This window comes from Phoca vitulina, unplaced genomic scaffold, assembly GCF_004348235.1.
Source record: "Phoca vitulina isolate PV1807 unplaced genomic scaffold, GSC_HSeal_1.0 scaffold6, whole genome shotgun sequence".
NCBI lineage: Eukaryota > Metazoa > Chordata > Mammalia > Carnivora > Phocidae > Phoca > Phoca vitulina.
The window spans coordinates 30,986,747-31,005,482 of record NW_022589709.1 but is presented as its reverse complement, the minus strand read 5'-3'; the positions used below and the strand labels follow the sequence as shown (position 1 = coordinate 31,005,482).

Below are 18,736 nucleotides of genomic sequence, written 5' to 3'. Positions count from 1 at the left end.
TGAGAGGAGACGAAATCCAGGTCTCCTACTCCTCCGCCATCTTGCTCCGCCCCCCAATAATGTTTGCTTTTTAAATGTTTTTTTTTCACATTACAAAATCCTAGGTAACATTTGTAAAAATCTTTGAAGCCACAAGAAAGGATATTTACAGAAGTATTATTATTATTTTGCAACAGTGTAGTGAAACCATCTTGCTTGGGACATCATTAATGGAATTTTCAGTGGACTGGCCTGAAGTTTATCTGGGTTGTTAACCTCATTTTGGTAGGCAGCAAAAGTTAATGAATAAGACTAGAGAATGAATTCTTAAAGGACATTATAAAGGAACTATTGGAAATTTTGTACAAACATCTAATTACATGAAATAGTAGTAGCTAATTTATTAAAGGCCATTCTATAATCTTTCCTGTCATATACATTTATTAAAGTACATGGCTTAAAGATTCCTATGGTATTTTATTAGCTTGGTTTGAATTATAACACATGCTCTGTATGAGCAAATTTGTATTTACTTTAAAATAGTATATATTTTATCTCTTCGTAACAACTTTAGATAACCTCCTAGGTGGCATGAATTAATGGTATTTCTTTCTAGTTTCTGTATTTATTTATTTTTCTATCTGTTCCTTAAATATTTCCTAGAACATTTTCTGGCTGTTTATGAACTTCAAATCATCCGATTGCTCCTGTTGTCACAGTGAAATTAGACTATCTGTGCAAGAGCAGAGCAAAATCTTTTTAGCTACATACATAAACCAAGCTCCCAGTGCACATCTGAATTTTCTGAAATTTTCCGTGACCAGTTACAGTAGATGGGAAACAGAAAGAAGAACTTGATTTTTAGTGTGAGGATTGAACTTCAGTGCTGTCAGAACAAAGCAAATCTTGTTTTGACGTGTACGGTGAGCACATTTGCTGTGTAAGACACAGACGGAAAGAAGATAAGAAATAGCAGAATGTCATCTTGAAAAGTCTTCTTTTGACCAAGACCATATGGCAAACCCCATTAGAGCATAACTGTGAGATTTAGAAAAAAAAAATTGTTGATTCTTGGCAGGAGAGAAAATTGAAATTTAATTACTCTTACCTCTTTCCTTTTTGTTGTTGCCAGTCACACTGGTGGATGTAGGAAGTAGCTCCAACCTCCAACTAAATCATGTACAATCAAATCACTCCAATATTGGAAATACTCTGGATATTTCTTTATTGTCTACATATAGGAGAGGAAGAAATCGAAGGTAAGAAGAAATATTCAGCTCAATATTACAGATGAGTCGTAGTAGATGGCACAGGGAGGTAAATTGATTCAAGTTCAGTCAGTCATTCTTTATTCAGAAAATGAAGCCATTATTCCAATTCCCCAGTGTTGAGCCTTCTGTAGGCCCATAATGATTATACATTTTATCCTTTGTTTTTAGAAAAGTACCAAAAATTGTCTTACATCTAGCTTTCTAAATAATTTTTGAGCCTCTATTAAAGTATTTCCTAAGTATACATCTGCCTACTTTCTTATACACTTGAACATTTTATAAGCTATGCATAAAAAATATTTTTAGAGGTTACAGTAGAGATAAAATTGTTAAAAATGTTCATACTCTGTCATGGGACTTCAACATTGTGGTCAGAAAGTTAATGCAAAAATTCCAAGCTTATAAAATAAACATATATGCAAATAGGTAGATAAGAATAGGTTTTAAAAATGTTTCATCTGACTCATAGGAGCTAAGTGAACCATGAAATGTGAAAATCTAAAACAAATGAAGCTGAGGACCAAATTCAAACATGCTCAGGGCAACAAATAAGATTTTTATGTTTTCTGTTTGTTGTGTTTGTTTTTTTATTTCTGTCTAGAGTGTGTATCTTCAGTGATGGATGATATGACAAAATAACTCTCACTTATCTCAATAGTCTGAATCTAGAATAAATTAGACATGTGGATACTTATGAAAATTTCATGTGATGTGCTACTGCCCTGCTTCTCTTTGGCCCTTTTCTATGTTTTTCTTGTGTGGCAATGTTCAAATCCCTCCTGCCCATTGGATGTGAAATTTTTGAGAGTAGGTGCTATGCCTTAGTCTATCTTTACATTTTCAGGTACTTCTAACACTGGGTTGGCTCACAACAGTCAGCAAATTGTTGAATGCTTAAGTGACTTGAGAAAAAAAGAAAAAGCACCTGAAGACTTGAATGTTAATAAATCTTTCAGAAAAATTACCTTAACTTCATATCTTGTCCTAGGAAATTTCCCCATCTGCCCTGCCACCCCTGTCTTTTTTTTTTTTTTTTTTAAGATTTTATTTATTTATTTTAGAGAGTGAGCGGTGAGAGGGGCAGAGAGAGAGGGTGAGAGAGAATCTTAAGCAGACTCCCTGCTGAGTGCAAAGCCTAACTTGGGGCTCGACCTCACCACCCCAAAATCATGACCTGATCCAAATCCAAGAGTCAGACACTTAACTGACTAAGCCACCCAGGTACCCCTACTCTGCCACCCCTGTCTTTATCTTAATGGAATGGAAGTCCCACTAGAATGGAAGGGGAGAGAATATACATTTTGGCTTTGGAATTAAAGGAATAAAAATAAGAGTATCTCTGAGGTAGAAGTGATATTTTGAAATGGAGCTTGAAAGATGAATAGGATCCTGAAAGTACTTAAATTGGAAGGAAAAGCACAAGCAAAACTTGATATCATAACATTAATGTGAGAAACAATAGTAGTAGATGTATTTAATTGGAGCCTAAGGTAGGTATATGGGAAGACCTGTGCAAATTTATGCAACAGCCTTAAATGCCCCAGGCAGATGAGTCTCCTTTAATTTGTTAGAGACAAACTCAGTAAGTTTTAAAGGTCATCTTTTGATATGTCTAGTTTCTTTTTATTTGATTTGACTGGATGCTCAGCCTGTATATAAATATTCTGAATACAGGTAATTATTTCCTCATGTACTATTGAGCTAACAGTACATGATCTTAAGTTTCCAGTGTAGGCATACTCCCTTGCCTTTAGAATCTTCTTTTGTTTTAGAAACAATGTTTATGAATGTATTTTTAAAGAAGGAATCATTATATATCCTCTCATTCGCCCCAATTCAACTTTTTGCATCCTCTCTCCAGGTCCATCAATGTGCCTTTGTTTTACTGCCTGACTGCTTAAAAGTCAGAGCCATTTTTATATTTTAAACCCTCAAACGTAATGAAATATAGATAATACCAAATTAAATGGTTTTATTTACATCTTGGTGAATTTTACCCTGAAATATTTGGTTCATTTAACCCATAGAGATTTGAGAACCCAGTATACTAAGGTGTGGAGTAGTTCAAATAGCTCTACAGACTTAGAATAATGTGTGGTATGCTATTTTTAACTCTGTAGGCTCAGAGAGGCCAAGATCCAACCTCTTAGGATTTGGAGTAGTCCCTTGGGTCCTATTTTAAATGAATCCCTTTCTTCTATCTCTCCTCAAGACCACTAAATGAGGAATAAAACTCTTGGGTCAATTCCAAACCACTCTAAAATGGAATTAAACTGAGGCTTACTGCTCAAAAAAAAAAAAAAAAAAAAATAGTGAGCTAGAATAAAGTCATCCTTAAAACATCAGAGTCGGTACCATTGCCCTCAGTATTTTTTTTTTTTTTTTTACAGGACATGTTTTAAAAAAATACCCATAGGGAGTTAAAATAAAGAAAAGTAGTTTTCCAGTCTCATGATCATAATGCTCTCATCACTTGTGTCTTTGTATCAAAACCTGAAGTTCTTACAGAATGAACTGTATGCAAACAATCTAAGAAAATGCTATAATAACAGAAAGATATTTCAAGTTTAGCCTCTTGGAACTTTAAACGTTTCACCTTGATCCCCCTCCTCTTTCTTGGTCTGGAAATGCCCTTGACCACTTGATGCTGCTCCTCTAGCGAGGTCAGCTCCTGACCCAGACAGACTCCGTAGGCCCCTGTCCCCACACTTGGAGCATCAGCCCCTTCCCTCCTCTGACACTTGAGCTTTCACCCTGCACGCCAGCATTTACCAGGCAGGAAAAAGTGAATCCTCAGCTATGATGAGCGAGGAGCTGCCACTTATATTGAGTGCACTTTGGGTCCTTAGAGGAAAGCAAGGAAATTTCAAGTGAGGGGACATCCTTCTGGCAGCTTTGCTGCTAACTTAGATCCTTAATCTTCACAACTGTTGCTTTTTTCAAATAAACAGGTTTAGGAAAAATAGGGTGAACTAGATCCTGAAGTTTAAAATATTTTTCCTCATTGTATTCTCTGTTTTCTTTTTCTTCGTCTATTAAGATTAAAACAAATTTACTGTGAAGTGGAGTGGACCTCTGACAACACCCTGAAGTTTGAATTTTTTATTATTATTATATTTTCTTCTCCATTAGGGCTAGCTCCTTCGTAACTGTGCCTGCAGGGAAGAAGATACTGCTCAAGCAGTCATTGTTATTATTTGGGGTTATAATATATCCCTTTTATGGGTTATTTTGCATTTCTGTCCTGGAGATAATAGCAATATAATTTTGAAATATTCCTTAGTAGGAGCTCCTATTTGCTATCCACAGTGAAATGAAGAGTTCTATTTGCACTGGTCACTCTGTTATATTTGCAGTCATATTTACTCAGCAACTGTTTATTGGAAGTTTGGCTGAATTTACTGATATTCTCTCTTAGTGATTTAGATGACAATAATGGTAAGCATTAAATACGGCAGGAAAGGTGGTTTGGGCTTACTGTGAGGAGTGTGAAATTGTGTTGCATTTCTGTCTGATAGGTCCTTACCTGCTGCTACAGCATAGGAGAAAGTCTAACAGACGGAAAGGTGCAACAGGCCTGAGAATCCAGAGTCGATTCTGACCCCTGTTCTCCTGCTGCCTTGCCCATGAACAAGGCATTTCGCTTCTTCACACTTCAGACTCTTGTCTATAACATAAACGAAGGGATCTGCTATTTCTAAAGCCTTGCTCAGAAATGAAAAATATCGCCTCACGGTGTCCAACATTGAAATTGTGACAGATCCTTGCTTGGGAATATGAAAGTATGATTAAAAGGTATTGGTTAAATAACTCTGAAAAATGATTTTCCATATCTCTAAAAAACAGAATCCTGTGTGGAAAAGTAAATAAGATGAGTTGACATAAATGTAGGAATCAGAGCTTCTGTTATCAGTATTGTTTTTACATGAGATGGTTGAATTGAGTGGCCACCACCCAAAGTCAAGTCACCTCTCTATTAAGTTCAGTGATGGGAGTGAAATGTAGTGTGCTAGGTGAAAATAAGGAGAGTATAAACATTTATAAAATAAATATCTGAATGGTTTTACATGTCACTGTGACTGGGCCACAGATATTTGGACAGACATTATGCTGGTGTTGTTGGGTGAGGTTAACATTTAAATTGATTGAGTAAAGCAGTTTGCCCTCCCTATAATGTGGGTGGGCCACACCCAATTTATTATTTGAATAGAATAAAAAGGTGACCCCTTCCCAACTAAGAGAGAATTCCTGCCTGACTGCCTTCAAAGTCGGACATCAATCTTTTTTCCTGCCTTCAAACTCAAACTGAAACGTTGCCTCTTTCAAGGTCTTGAGACTGCTCTTCAGTCTGGAATTCCACCATGGACTCTCCTGTTTCCCGGGCCTTTGTACTCAAGACTGGACCTCTATCTCTGGCTCTCCTGAGTCTCCAGCTTACTTGACTCATCCTGCAGATGTGGAGACTTGACAGTCCTAATCATGTGAGTCAATTCCTTATACTAAATCTCTTTCTGTATATTCTAATGTGTTCCATATTTTAGAATAAATTATGCATATTATATATGTGTATTGTATGTGTATATGTATGTAGATCCTGTTGGTTCTGTTTCTCTAGAGAATCCTAATATTTGAGGATAATATACATAGATAAAAAAGAAGACATTCATATATTTTTAAAACTCCTCTAGGGTATTAAGCCCAAAAAGAACAGCAAACTGGTACAATTGATTGTGGTTTTCCCTTGATTCCTCATGAGAAATTTTAGGTTTATCTTATTTCTTCATAACCCAGGAAAGAATATCTAAGAAAGACAGCAAATTAGTCCTTTACATGCAATGTTTTTTTTTTTTTTTTTTAAGATTTTATTTATTTATTTATTTATTTGACAGAGAGAGAGAGACAGTGAGAGAGGGAACACAAGCAGGGGGAGTGGAAGAGGGAGAAGCAGGCTTCCCGCTGAGCAGGGAGCCTGATGTGGGGCTCGATCCCAGGACCCTGGGATCATGACCTGAGCCGAAGGCAGACGCTTAACAACTGAGCCACCCAGACGCCCCTTACATGCAATGTTGAGCTGTTGTGTGGTCACTTTTCAACTTCACTATTGTGTTATGACAAAAGGACAATGTAGATTGATTGTGCCATTATCCCTCACTGTGTGCCTTCAGGCTGGGTGGCCAATTTGGTCTGACTGTTCAGCTTGTCTTTAGAGTTTAATATCTGTTATGTGGCCTTACTGGGAAACACAACTGTGCATGTGAATGAAAGTGAGTCAGAGGATGTGAGTGGGAATATGTTTATCACTTCACTTTTAGAAATCCTGGAAGGTGTTCTAAATATATTGACTGTTGTCTGCCTTTTTCTGAAAGATATGAATAAATCAAGATATGGAAATTAAGGGATAAGGAAGGAGTAGTCAGAAAAAAAGAGATTTTGCTACATTTACCACAAAATAATTATGGAGTACATTTTCATTTGTTGAATAAGTAACATTGGACTCTTCTTCATTGTTCCTATGCAAGGTGTTAATAGGGCTGCAAGGTGAAAGGAAGTATTTTGTGGTACACTAATCCCCTGCATTGATAGCAAAGGCGTTCTCAAATTGCCATCAATGGAACCCCTAAAATTTTTGAAGAAGAAAAAGCCCTAGTTTCTCATGTTAAATGTGTGGCTCTAGAGTATAACCTAATCAGCAAATCAGATCAACTAGTGGTTGTATGTTTTATGTCAAGAGTGAAATCCTGAATATCTGTAATGTTTTGCTGTCACAACATGACACAGAGCAGTAGGAAACAAGCTCCTGGCTTTAAATACAGAAGTAATTAGTCTGGCATACTGATCTTTTGGATCCTAAACCACTGATGAAGCAGAGATAAGAATCGACCTTTGGACAACGTAGACACATATATTTATTATAATTTCAGAACTGTTACACACCAAGGACTGAAAACAGCGCTAGCAGCAGCAGTATATGCTGCAGAATGAAAGGACAGTGAGAATCATAGGTTCTCAGCACAAACTGGAGTCCCCCCAGGGTGAAGCAGTGACATCTAAGATAGCTCCTGCACCTGGCAGAGAGAGTGGTAAGAAAAGTCCCCTGGGACTCCAGGTTGAAAAGGTCAAACTTCTAATTAATATAAATAAATCAATCATTCAGTCAATCAGTCTGTTCTTCACTAAGGGGACTCTCAAGCCAGGCAAGTAGGATGTGATGCATCATTCTGGCAAATGTGACCCCAGCTGTCATGAGAGCCCTTGGGCAGCTGGTGCACTTTGGAAACATGCTGTGACACTGTCCCCAGGAATTCAGTAAGTGCAGAAGTATTTCCTGGAAAATGTGGATGCACACAATTAAGTGGAAAGGAGCAGATTCAGCCCAAGAGCAAAGCACAGACCTGGAACTAATGACCATTTGGGTTAAAACATTGGACATAATGGCCAGTGTTCGATGGGTCACATGGTGCGGCTCATCCGCTGTAGCAGATCCTGGCCCAGGAACCAGCTTGCTCATTCAGTAAATCCCGGTGCTGCCAAGACAGGAGCCACCTGAGCTCTGTCCATTTAATTACAGGGCATCACATATGGTCCCACTTTGTAATTTGGATTTCTTACACTTCTTTCCTGTCTAGCTTTTTAAATGAGCAGTTAAGCATTTGCTGAGGACTTCTGAGCACTAAAACCAGTGCAAGGATATTCACATGGTTTAAGGTATCACCATACAGATCATTTATCAATTACAAAGGGGGAAACTCAGATAACATTCAGGTAAATAATAGTGATCCAATTTCACACTGTCTCACAAATAATAAGATAAATCAGCACACTGACTTTATATTTACAAAGATGTGATGCAATGGAAAAATTCCTAGCATCATCTATGTAATATTCTTACCAAGAGAATAATTCAATTTAAACATGAGAAAATAATCAGACAAATACAGATTGTTAAATATCTTAGAATACAGTTGTTCTAAACAGACAATTCTAAAATGTAGGATATCCTACAGTGCAAGTGGCTTAAACTTTTCAAAAATATCAATGTCCTGAAAGAAAATAAAAGTGAAAGGATTCTTGCAGATTAAAGGAAAATAAGGAGACCTGACAATCAGGAAAAATGCACAAACTTGTTTACCTGAGTGGAAGGTCAAAAAAAGCTATAAAGATATTTGGGGGATGATTGGATATATTTGACTATGGAAATTAGAAAATGTTGTTTTTGAACAATGTTAAATTTATGGAGTGTGAAACCAAGCAATATGAAAAAGACCCAGCGGCAATACATTCAGAAGAAAGACCACCACGGGAGTTGGTGGTGAAGCTCATAATGGCCACAGACTTCTCTCATGCAAAGAGGGCCCTGATCAGTCTCTGCTATTATTAGAATAGTTTCTCCTGCCACCAGGTGGAGGGACCAACTGGCTGGAAGTTTCTCCTGCAAAGAGAGAAGGACCAGATTCAAGCTTTTTTGAGAGTTCTTTTAAGTACAAGAATACAAAACTATGGATACAAAATTAGATAAAACATTTAATATCTACTTAGAATGAGAAACAAATTTTTTTAAATTACAAACTAAAACAAAAAAATACACATTTTCTTAAATACTACCTTGAAATGGATTGTGTAAGAAAATTTTTCAGAATTGTACTAAGGAACAACTCCTGAGAGAGGGAGGGTGCTGAGAGGAAGACAGAGAGTCTGAGCTGTGGTTCAGCTGCACCAGAGGCCACCAGAAGCTCTTGAAGTAGAATGGTCCTTCAGCATTGTCCCCGTGTCGGCAAGGGGTAAAGGATACAGGTCTCTGTACCCTACTGGTTTGAGACGTTGGGTGGCCCTTGAAGGGGGCATAATCTTGGGCAGGGCAGCTGCCTTCATGCAGAGCAGTTCCTAGGAGATGCTGAATCTGCGAACAAACAGCAACCACTACCCCCAGCAGTGGGAAATACGAAGGCTTCTCTTCTGAAAGAGGGATCTGGGGATTGTACCTCCATATATTCTACCACCCAAAACAGCACAAAATGCAGGGGGGAAGCAAATACATTTTTATTAATTAATTGTCCAAGTTTTATAATACAATATTTTCCTTTACTTTTGGGTTGCACACTTTTTGATTATTTCTTTATTTGCCAACAATTTCTAATATTTTTTTTTTTTTCCTTAGAGACAAGAGAAAGATAATTTAGTCTTACCTTCAGGAGAGCTGTTCAACATTACAGCTTCACTACTTACATATATTTTTTTAATTTGGAAAATTATTTTTTTAAAGATTTTATTTATTCATTTGAGACACAGAGATACAGAGAGAGAGAGAGAGCACACGCATGAGCAGGGGGAGAAGCAGAGGGAGAGGGAGAAGAAGGCTCCCCACTGAGTCAGAAGCCCGATGTGGGGCTCAGTCCCGGGACCCCGGGATCATGGCCTGAGCCACCCAGGTGCCCCTGGAAAATTATTTTAAAATTTGGACAATATTATCAAGTTTCTTTCATACATGAACTCCAAGATTAAAGGTATTTCAAGATGTCTTGGGCAGTGACTAAGATTAAATGCTGTTTGTAATGATGATGCTCATTCGTCAATTAGTATTCAAATATTACTTGTAGTAAGGGTTATGAATTTTATGTTGGACCCTAAACCTACATTTCAGGATATGAAGGAATAGGCACAATGGTGGTAGGAATATTCTGGAAGCTATTTTGACACTGGGATGAGCAATAGCTTAACTATAGATGGAAATGACTGCAAAGCACAGAAATAGACATTTCACTAAACACAAATTAAATTTATCTTAATTACATCTCCATGATGCCTATGGTTACTCAGAGGCAGCCCACGCATAGGGGCTGGTGGAAGTGAGGGCTCTAAAGCTGAAGCCTCAGTAGTCTCAAGGTAAATCTGCTTCCACCCCCAGGTTCGTAACTTTCTGAGATTTCTGTCTCTTCATTAGCCCTCTACCCCATGGTGTTTGCTGCTGCCCTTCAGACACAGTCTCCACAGTAAATAAACTACTAAGGTGCAACAGAATCTTGCGTTACAAACTTAGTAATGAGAAGTGAAATAGGAGGATGTAAAGTTTCTCAGATCCCCATGACCCTAGCTAAAGCATTATACAGTTTCCATTAGGTACTTCCTTGGCCATTTGTCCAGCCCCTCCTATAAACCCAAGTTCCTTTCATGTGTCCTTTTCAGTCAGGTTACAATTACACTTTCCCTCCAGGACTGTAACTGTTTTGCTGGATTCATCTATTATCTAAGAAAGCACAGCATTTTCTGCCTATCCCCTGTTCCTCTGTTAGTTCCTCTGGATTTCATAATGAAATTGTTTTCTCAAAGTCACCTGAACTCTAACTCCATAGCATCTTGCTACACTTGCGGCAGAATTCTCCAAACTACCTGTTCTACCTTTCAGGGTGCACCGAATCTCCTGCTCAGCCCCCTTGAGTATTAGCTGCATACACAATCTTTCTCTTCAGTCACTTTTCCTAAAAGTCCCAAACACTTTTAGAACTTAGACCTCTAATGCCCATTAAATATAAGTATAATAAATCTTGTAAGAAGCAATCACCAAGATTCCAAAGGAGAATCTAAGAGTTGCTATAAGCAAAGAGATCTGTGACATACATCCTTTCTATTTTTATTTTTTGACTTACATCCCTTTTAGAATTACATTTATAATCAGATGACTTTAAGGAATTTAATAAATTACTTCTCTGACATTAGAGAATAAAAAATGGATCACTTTATTCAAAATTCATCAAATTTGAATTCTGTATCAGACACTCAATATAATGACACTTTCAACAGTAATGTTTACCAGGATGCAGGTGTTTGATGCATTTCTTTTGCTCACTATGGTAAGATCTTACCTGACAACTTTTTAACATATCTTTCCTTTTGAGTCAACAAATAATGGTCAGTGTCAGATTATTAATGGATGAGATTAATTGACTCATTCCTTCCTCCTCTGGCATTCTCTTTGGTTGCTATTTCTTACCCAATTCCATTTCACACCCTTCTTAAGTCCCTCAATATAAGTATCGGAAAACTGGATATAGGTTGTTTTCAATGAAAACAATGTAAGGTCTCTCATTTTGTCCACTTTTCTTAAGGATACATGCAATGACTATACTTTTCATTTGTCCACTCAATACAAGAATATAACTGAGAGAAAGCAGTTTGTAAAAATGTATTTTATGCTATTTTAACCAGAACTATAACTTTCTGGATTAATTTAATTTTTTTTTTTTTTTAAAGATTTTATTTATTTATTTGACAGAGAGAGACACAGCGAGAGAGGGAACACAAGCAGGGGGAGTGGGAGAGGGAGAAGCAGGCTTCCCACTGAGCAGGGAGCCCGATGCGGGGCTCGATCCCAGACCCTGGGATCATGACCTGAGCCGAAGGCAGACGCTTAACGACTGAGCCACCCAGGCGCCCTGGATTGATTTAATTTTAATACTGTTATCCTGAGTCAGTTTGTGGGAAAGATGAAAATTTGAAAATAAAAAAAAAAAAAGGTATAATCTGGTTGTATTATTATTTTGAATCCTTCCTTCACATATCAGCATCATTGATAGAAGACGTTCCTTCAGCCCTGTACTTTTTTTTTTTTAATCGGTGGTATGTACTTTATTATTTTTGTTAAGTGGTTAGTTTAGTTCCAGTTAACATACAGTCTTATATTAGTTTCAGATGTACAATCAGCCCTGTACTTTTAAAAAATATTCTCATTCATAAATTTGGAGGGTAGGGGTTGTTTTAGCAAATTTAGTACTATAATACTATACTGATAAAAAAATATTAGAATCGGGGCGCCTGGGTGGCTCAGTCGTTAAGCGTCTGCCTTCGGCTCAGGTCATGATCCCAGGGTCCTGGGATCGAGCCCCGCATCGGGCTCCCTGCTCAGCGGGAAGCCTGCTTCTCCCTCTCCCACTCCCCCTGCTTGTGTTCCCTCTCTCGCTGTGTCTCTCTCTGTCAAATAAATAAATTAAATCTTAAAAAAAAAAAAAAAAAAGTATTAGAATCGTAGTTGCTGCAATGATAAGCCCTAAAGCAAGTTGGAAAGTCCTTCAAAAGTCAAATAACTTAATTATTAAGTTACTAAGTTAATAATCAATTAATAATTAATTAAAGTCAATTAATTGCTGTTTCTTCTATTCTCACCTTACCCCAAAACTCCATATGGTGACAATTGAGCTGCCATTTAAAATCCTTAGGACAAACCCAAAGAGGCAAGAAAATTGCTGTTAGCCTGTGTTCATCCCAGGGGAGGAGGAGAGGGAGAGGAGGAAACTGCCAGACCTAGTGCCTCTCACTGATAAGATTCATCAAGGGCAAGTACACTTAATGGACTCCAGAGTTTACTCTGTCTTTCTCAGAATTCAGTCTACTGGGTCTCCTGTCTTTTCATTTCAGAGGGAAAGCAAGGAATGCTTCCTTTTGAGAGCTTTGCAGTTAAAGAGTCACTTTACAGAGAGGGTGTTGGGTAGAGGTTTTAGTTTCAAAGGCAGAAAAAATTGTGTCTTTGTTCATCAACATGTTTAACATTGGGTCACTTTTCCTTGTAACCAGAGTTTACATGATTTGGCTAATGGTAGGTTGGTAAGTTTGTAACAACTGGGCATCCCCCCAACAGAATCCCTTTCTCTTTCCAGGAAAAAGTCCTAATTAGTAGTGTTTATAGATTTCCATAGTGTATTTACTACCACTGTGGCTGATTTAGAGATATAATGTGATACTGCAGACTGGAATTAGGAAGAGGTGGGTACAGTAAGCTGTCCCCTGGCAATATAAGTTATAGGGGGTTTAGCCCCTGCAGGGAAAGAGAAAGAGAAGCCCTTAGATCTTCCTACAGGTTAGACCAAAGGATTCTTTCCATTGTGCGGTCCTGTGAAACTAATTGAGTCTCTTAACATAGGTATATTATTATTTAAAATTGACATCCATGCAACTGAAAGAAATTCGCCTTCTAATAAACAGTTGAACCATAAGTTTCAGTCAAATCAGTTCATGAAGCTTGTCTATTCAGCAGTCTTTTCAAATTCTGATTGTGGTTCTATAGAAAGAATGTATTACTTAGTCAAAAGGGAAGATATGTTTGGTAAGATTTGGGGAAAGTTCCACTGCCGTGCAAGAAGATGCATTCTAAAAGAAAGTATTTCTTTTTTCCCTTCCCAACTTCTATGAATGTTTTGCATTAAATGCCTTAGTTAATTATAGTCACCTGGCTTAAAGCTTTATGTCATAGACCTTAGACCTGGAAAAGAAGGCAATGGTGAGTGAAATTTCAAAAACTCTACAACTATTATATTTCTATATTTTGTCTTATTTTTGACCATTGTAATAGGTTGTTCAGCCCAATTTTACAGAGATATTAAGTGACTTCCCCCAAATCACAAATTAGGGCTAGAACCCATATCTTCGGACTTCTATCTTAGGTCGCCTGCCCTACTTTTCACTTCCTCTTTTAAATATTGAGATAAAATTTTAGTATTCTGTGTATTTGAGTGCTCTACAAAATAAACTTCTCTAATTTTTCTAGGGTCTTAAGTTGTTACTGAATTTTGAGACTGTTCTGTCACCTCTACTATGCCACTTCCTATGAGAAACTTTACACTGATTTTGGTGTGGCATATAATATTGCTAGATAATTATAAGGCCTATCAAGGAAAATGGTAGATGTAATTTGTTTTAATTAGGAAGAAAATTTAAATCAAAATTTTTTTCTTATTAAAATGAAAATAAATGTTATGGTCATGTGTATATGATCAATTCCTTTCCAGATTGTTAATCACTATTACTCTCATATTTAGCAATTTCTACTGATTATTAACATAGCAAAAATCAACAGATTAGCTGTATTCGGTTTACCTTTATTTTTACAAGTATACTGTTTAGCCTTCATGGCATTGCATATGGGCATATTATATGAATGGGTGATTACAAACTTCAAAAATTACTCAGTAGCTTCTAATGTTGTCTTTAGTGCTATTATCATCAATTTTATCATATCCTTGGTGACTTTAATTTTAGGATTGCTATTTCGCAAATTCTTAGATTATTTCATGACGTAAAAAAGTTGTAAGAAGTTCTAGTGGATTTTTTAAAAAGTAATGTCGAAATTTTGCAAAATAAAAATTACTACCTAGGTCATGACATCATAATTGCAATATTTGATCCCCTAAACTATAATTAAGTGTTTTCCAAAAGTTTGTTTTCCTTTCTCTCTTTCTTCCCTCTGTCTCTGTCTCTCTCTCAATCCTGAAACAGATATCAGATTTTGAAAGATGTTGAAATCTTTCACATAATTCTTTTTATGGTATTAAATAATTAATATTTGAGTGATTATAACGATTTGAGGGTATATTATAAATTCTTTTTCCTCTTTCTAGTTTTCATTTCTCTCCTGAGATGCTAAGACGGGCTTCCATAGACATTCATTTCATGACACATGTCCAAGGCATCTCATATTCTGAATTGCTACCATCAAAATACAGCTGAATTGAAGACTATTTTTGCCTAACATTTGGGCATCATGGTCCTCCTCTTCAGAAAAGTGCTATTTGATATTTAATACTCAGGTCCCACAGAAAAGACTTTGATGTCTATTAATAAATTCACCTTACATTTCATAGTACATGTACATTTTCCAGTGAGTTTCATATCCTGCATTAAGCCATAAAAGTAGCAAGTTAAGGAAGATAGAATAAATATTTTTGTGAATATTTTATAAGGACACTGAGCAAGGGAAGTTGAAATACAGGAAACTGCAAGAAATACAGAAAATATTTAGGCAAAAAGATACCAAAGTTTTAACTAAATGTGTGAATACATTTTAGAGTTTATATGGTATTTAGAATGTTTATTTTTTTTAATTTTTTAATTTGAGTATAGTTGACACACTGTTAAATTAATTTCAGGTGTGCAATATAGTGATCCAACTTCTCTATACATTATGCTATGTTTTCTACAGGTGTAGCTACCATCTGTCACCATACAACGGTATTACAAAATTATTGACTTTATTGCCTGTGCTGTGCCTTTTATACCTGTGACTTATCATTCAATAACTGGAAACCTATATCTCCCACTCCTCTTTACTCATTTTGCCCATCCCCCAACCTCCTCCTGCCTGGCAACCATTAGTTCTCTGTATTTACAGGTCTGATTCTGCTTTTTGTTTGTATGATCATTTATTTGTTTTGGATTTAGATTCCGCATATAATGTGAATCATATGGTATTTGTCTTTCTCAGCGTGATTTATTTCACTTAGCATAATACCCTTCAGGGCCATCCATGTTGTCCCAATTGGCAGAATCTCATCCTTTTTTATGGCTGCCTAATTTTCTGTGTGTGTGTGTGTGTGTATGTGTGTGTGTGTGTGTACATCATCTTCCTTATCCATTCATCTATTGATGGACACTTAGGTTGCTGCATTTCTTGGTTCTTATAAATAATGCTGTAATAAACTTAAGAGGGTATATATGTATTGAATTAGTGTTTTCAATTAGTGTTTTTGAATTAGTGTTTTCATTTTCTTTGGGTAAATACCCAGTAGTAGAATTATAGATCATATGGTATTTCTATTTTTAATTTTTTGAGGAGACTCCATGTTGTTTTCCACAGTGGCTATAGTATTTTACATTCCTACCAACAGTGCACAGGATTCCTTTTCCTCCACATCATTGCCATCACTTGTTATTTCTTGTCTTTTTTTTTTTTAGTTTAGCCATTCTGACAGGTGTAAGGTGACATTTCTTATGGTTTTGATTTGCATCTCCTTGATGATTAGCAATATCGAGCTTCTTTTTATATGTCTTTTGGCTATCTCTATGTCTTCTTTGGGGAAAAAAAAAAATGTCTGTTGAGGTCCTCTGCCCATTTTTTAATAGGATTGTCTGGTTTTTTGGTGTTGAGTTATATAATTTCTTTATGTATTTTGGATATTAACTCCTTATCAGGTTTATCATTTGCAAAGATCTTCTCATATTCAGTAGGTTGCCTTCTTCTTTTGTTGACAGTTTTCTTCACTGTTCCTTTTTTATTTTGATGTAATCTTAATAGTTTATATTTGCTTTGGTTTCCTTCACCTAAGAAGACATATTTAGAAAAATGTTGCTATTGCTAATGTCAGAGTAATCACTGCCTGTGTTCTCTTCTGGGATTTTCATGGTTTCATGTCTTACATGTAGGTCTTTAATCTGGAAATTGATAGTGTTTCTATATAGTAATAATGAAGTAGTAGAAAGAGAAATTATTACAATTCCATTTATAATTGCACCAGAAAGAAAAAAAACTACCTCAGAATAAACTTAACCAAAGAGGTGAAAGACTTGTACTTTGAAAACTATAAACATTGATAAAAGAAATTGAAGATGACACAAAGAAATGGAAAGATATTCCATGCTCATAGATTGGAAGAATTAATATTTTTAAAATATCCATACTACCCAAAACAATCTATAGCTTCAATGTAATCCCTATCAAAATATCGATAGCATTTCTCACAAAACTAGAACAAACAATCCTAAAATTTCTATGGAACCACAAAAAACCCTGAATAGCCAAAAGCAACCTTGAGAAAGAAAAACACAGCTGGAGGCATCACGATTTCAGATTTCAAGGTATACTACAAAGCTGCAGTAACCAAAACAATATGATACTGGCACAAAAATCTGACACATAGATCAATGGAAAAAAATAGAAAGCACAGAAATAAACCCACGCTTATATAGTCTATTGATCTATGATAAAGGAGGCAAAAATATACAATGGGGAAAATTTAGTCTCTTCAATAAATGGCGTTGGGAAAACTGGACAGCTATATGCAAAAGCTACATAAAACTGGACCACTTTCTCACACCATACACAAAAATAAACCCAAAAAGACATTTAGAATGTTTAAATCACTACTCTGTTGATTTCCTTAGATAACATCTCTATTTATAAGACTGGTTTTAAATTGTATTGAAGGAGTTTTGTCTGTGTAAATAGTGGAGTAACACATTCTGAAAATTGTAGCTTCCATAAAAGTAATAGAGAAACTGGCAAAAATTGTTGGAACCAATTTTTTTCTGGATTCTGGTTATTAGCTGAAGGCTTATTTTTGAACTCTATTCTGTTTCTTTGAACTTTCTATCCTGAGCTAGTAGCCTACGGTTTAGTTATTGTAGTGCTAGAGTATATTTTGGTAACTAGCTTGGCATATCTCACCTTACTATTCTCTTCCAAATGTTCTTGGATTTTTATTAGATTTACCTTAGGTTATATTAAGTTCACAGATTATTCTGAGAATTAATACCTTTGAGATCTTAGATTTTCCCACTCAGAAATAATACATGACTTCATATGTGTTTTGGTCTTTTTTATATACTTCTGGAATGGTTTATAAATTTTTCATATAGTTTTGCATAGATCTTATTAAATTTATTTTTTTATTTTATATATTCTGTTATGGAAAAGATTTATTCTTTTTATTATATTTTATGTTTGTTATTTGTAATATATGGAAAACTCTTATTTGCTTATTTACTTTGCAGACCTATCATATGTAGATTTTATGTATCTTTTTTCTTGATTCTCTATTCAAGTAAACATAATGTCTGCCAGTACATATTTTTATTTTTTCCTGTTTGAGTTGCATATTTTTCATTTCCATTTCTTATGCTATCATTCAAGATAATAAAATCCTTAGCATGATGATTAATAACTGTGGTGATTGAAGAATTCTTATTTTATGAATTTGATATTATTCACAGAATGATAAAATGGTACAATTTTTGGCATACCATAGAAAACATCCAATCCAGTCCTTTAAATTGACATATGTAAGAACAGGGAACAGAGTAAAAAAGTGACTTACTTAAAGATTTTTATTTATTTATTTGAAAGAGAGAACATGAGCAGGAGGGGCAGAAGGAGAGGGAGAGAGAATCTCAAGTAGACTCCACACTGAGTGTGGAGCCCAATGTGGAGCTTGATCTCAGGACCCTGAGATCTTGACCTGAGCCAAAGTTAAGAGTCTGATGCTCAACTGACTGAGCCAGCCAGGCACCCCTAAAGTGACTTACTTAAATTTATACAGTTCATTAATGGCATAATTTCTACTAGAATTCTTCCTTTGTCTTTCATTCCAACTCTTTACTACTCTAGCCTGCTTTTCTTTACGGGACAATCAGTGGGTCCACTTTGAGTAGAATTTCATTTTGATTTTTCAAAATATTGTCATTTAATTGGCACTCTACTCGAACCTGCCAGGTATATAGCTGAAGCCTCACTTTCCACCACCAAACTACATGCTCCTCAGGGCTAAAAAAAATAAATGAATAAATCAAGGTAATATACACTTCTCTCTGGCCTGGTAGTCATTACATGTATTTATTTATTATACATGCAGGACTATAGACATAGTCTTTGATTTACATATATTCAGAAGCATGTGAAATTATTTGATCAAGTTTCATCTCTAGGAGATTTTCATATTATAGCTTAAATT

The 18,736-nt window shown here is 35.9% G+C and overlaps 1 protein-coding gene across 6 annotated transcripts in view; it reads left to right on the top strand.

Annotated features, from left to right (window-relative positions):
* FAM174A (family with sequence similarity 174 member A) overlaps window positions 1–18,736 on the top strand; it is a 191,957-nt gene that overhangs the window by 88,578 nt on the left and 84,643 nt on the right. For 3 of the 6 annotated variants that reach the window (XR_004299365.1, XR_004299364.1, XR_004299360.1), the window contains exons 4-6: window positions 1,112–1,238; window positions 4,769–5,045; window positions 5,578–5,731. The gene's annotated coding sequence lies outside the window, so the exon portion shown is untranslated. Of the gene's footprint in view, window positions 1–1,111; window positions 1,239–4,768; window positions 5,046–5,577; window positions 5,732–18,736 lie in introns of those variants that run through there. The other 3 variants (XR_004299361.1, XR_004299362.1, XR_004299363.1) reach the window with 3 other exon arrangements.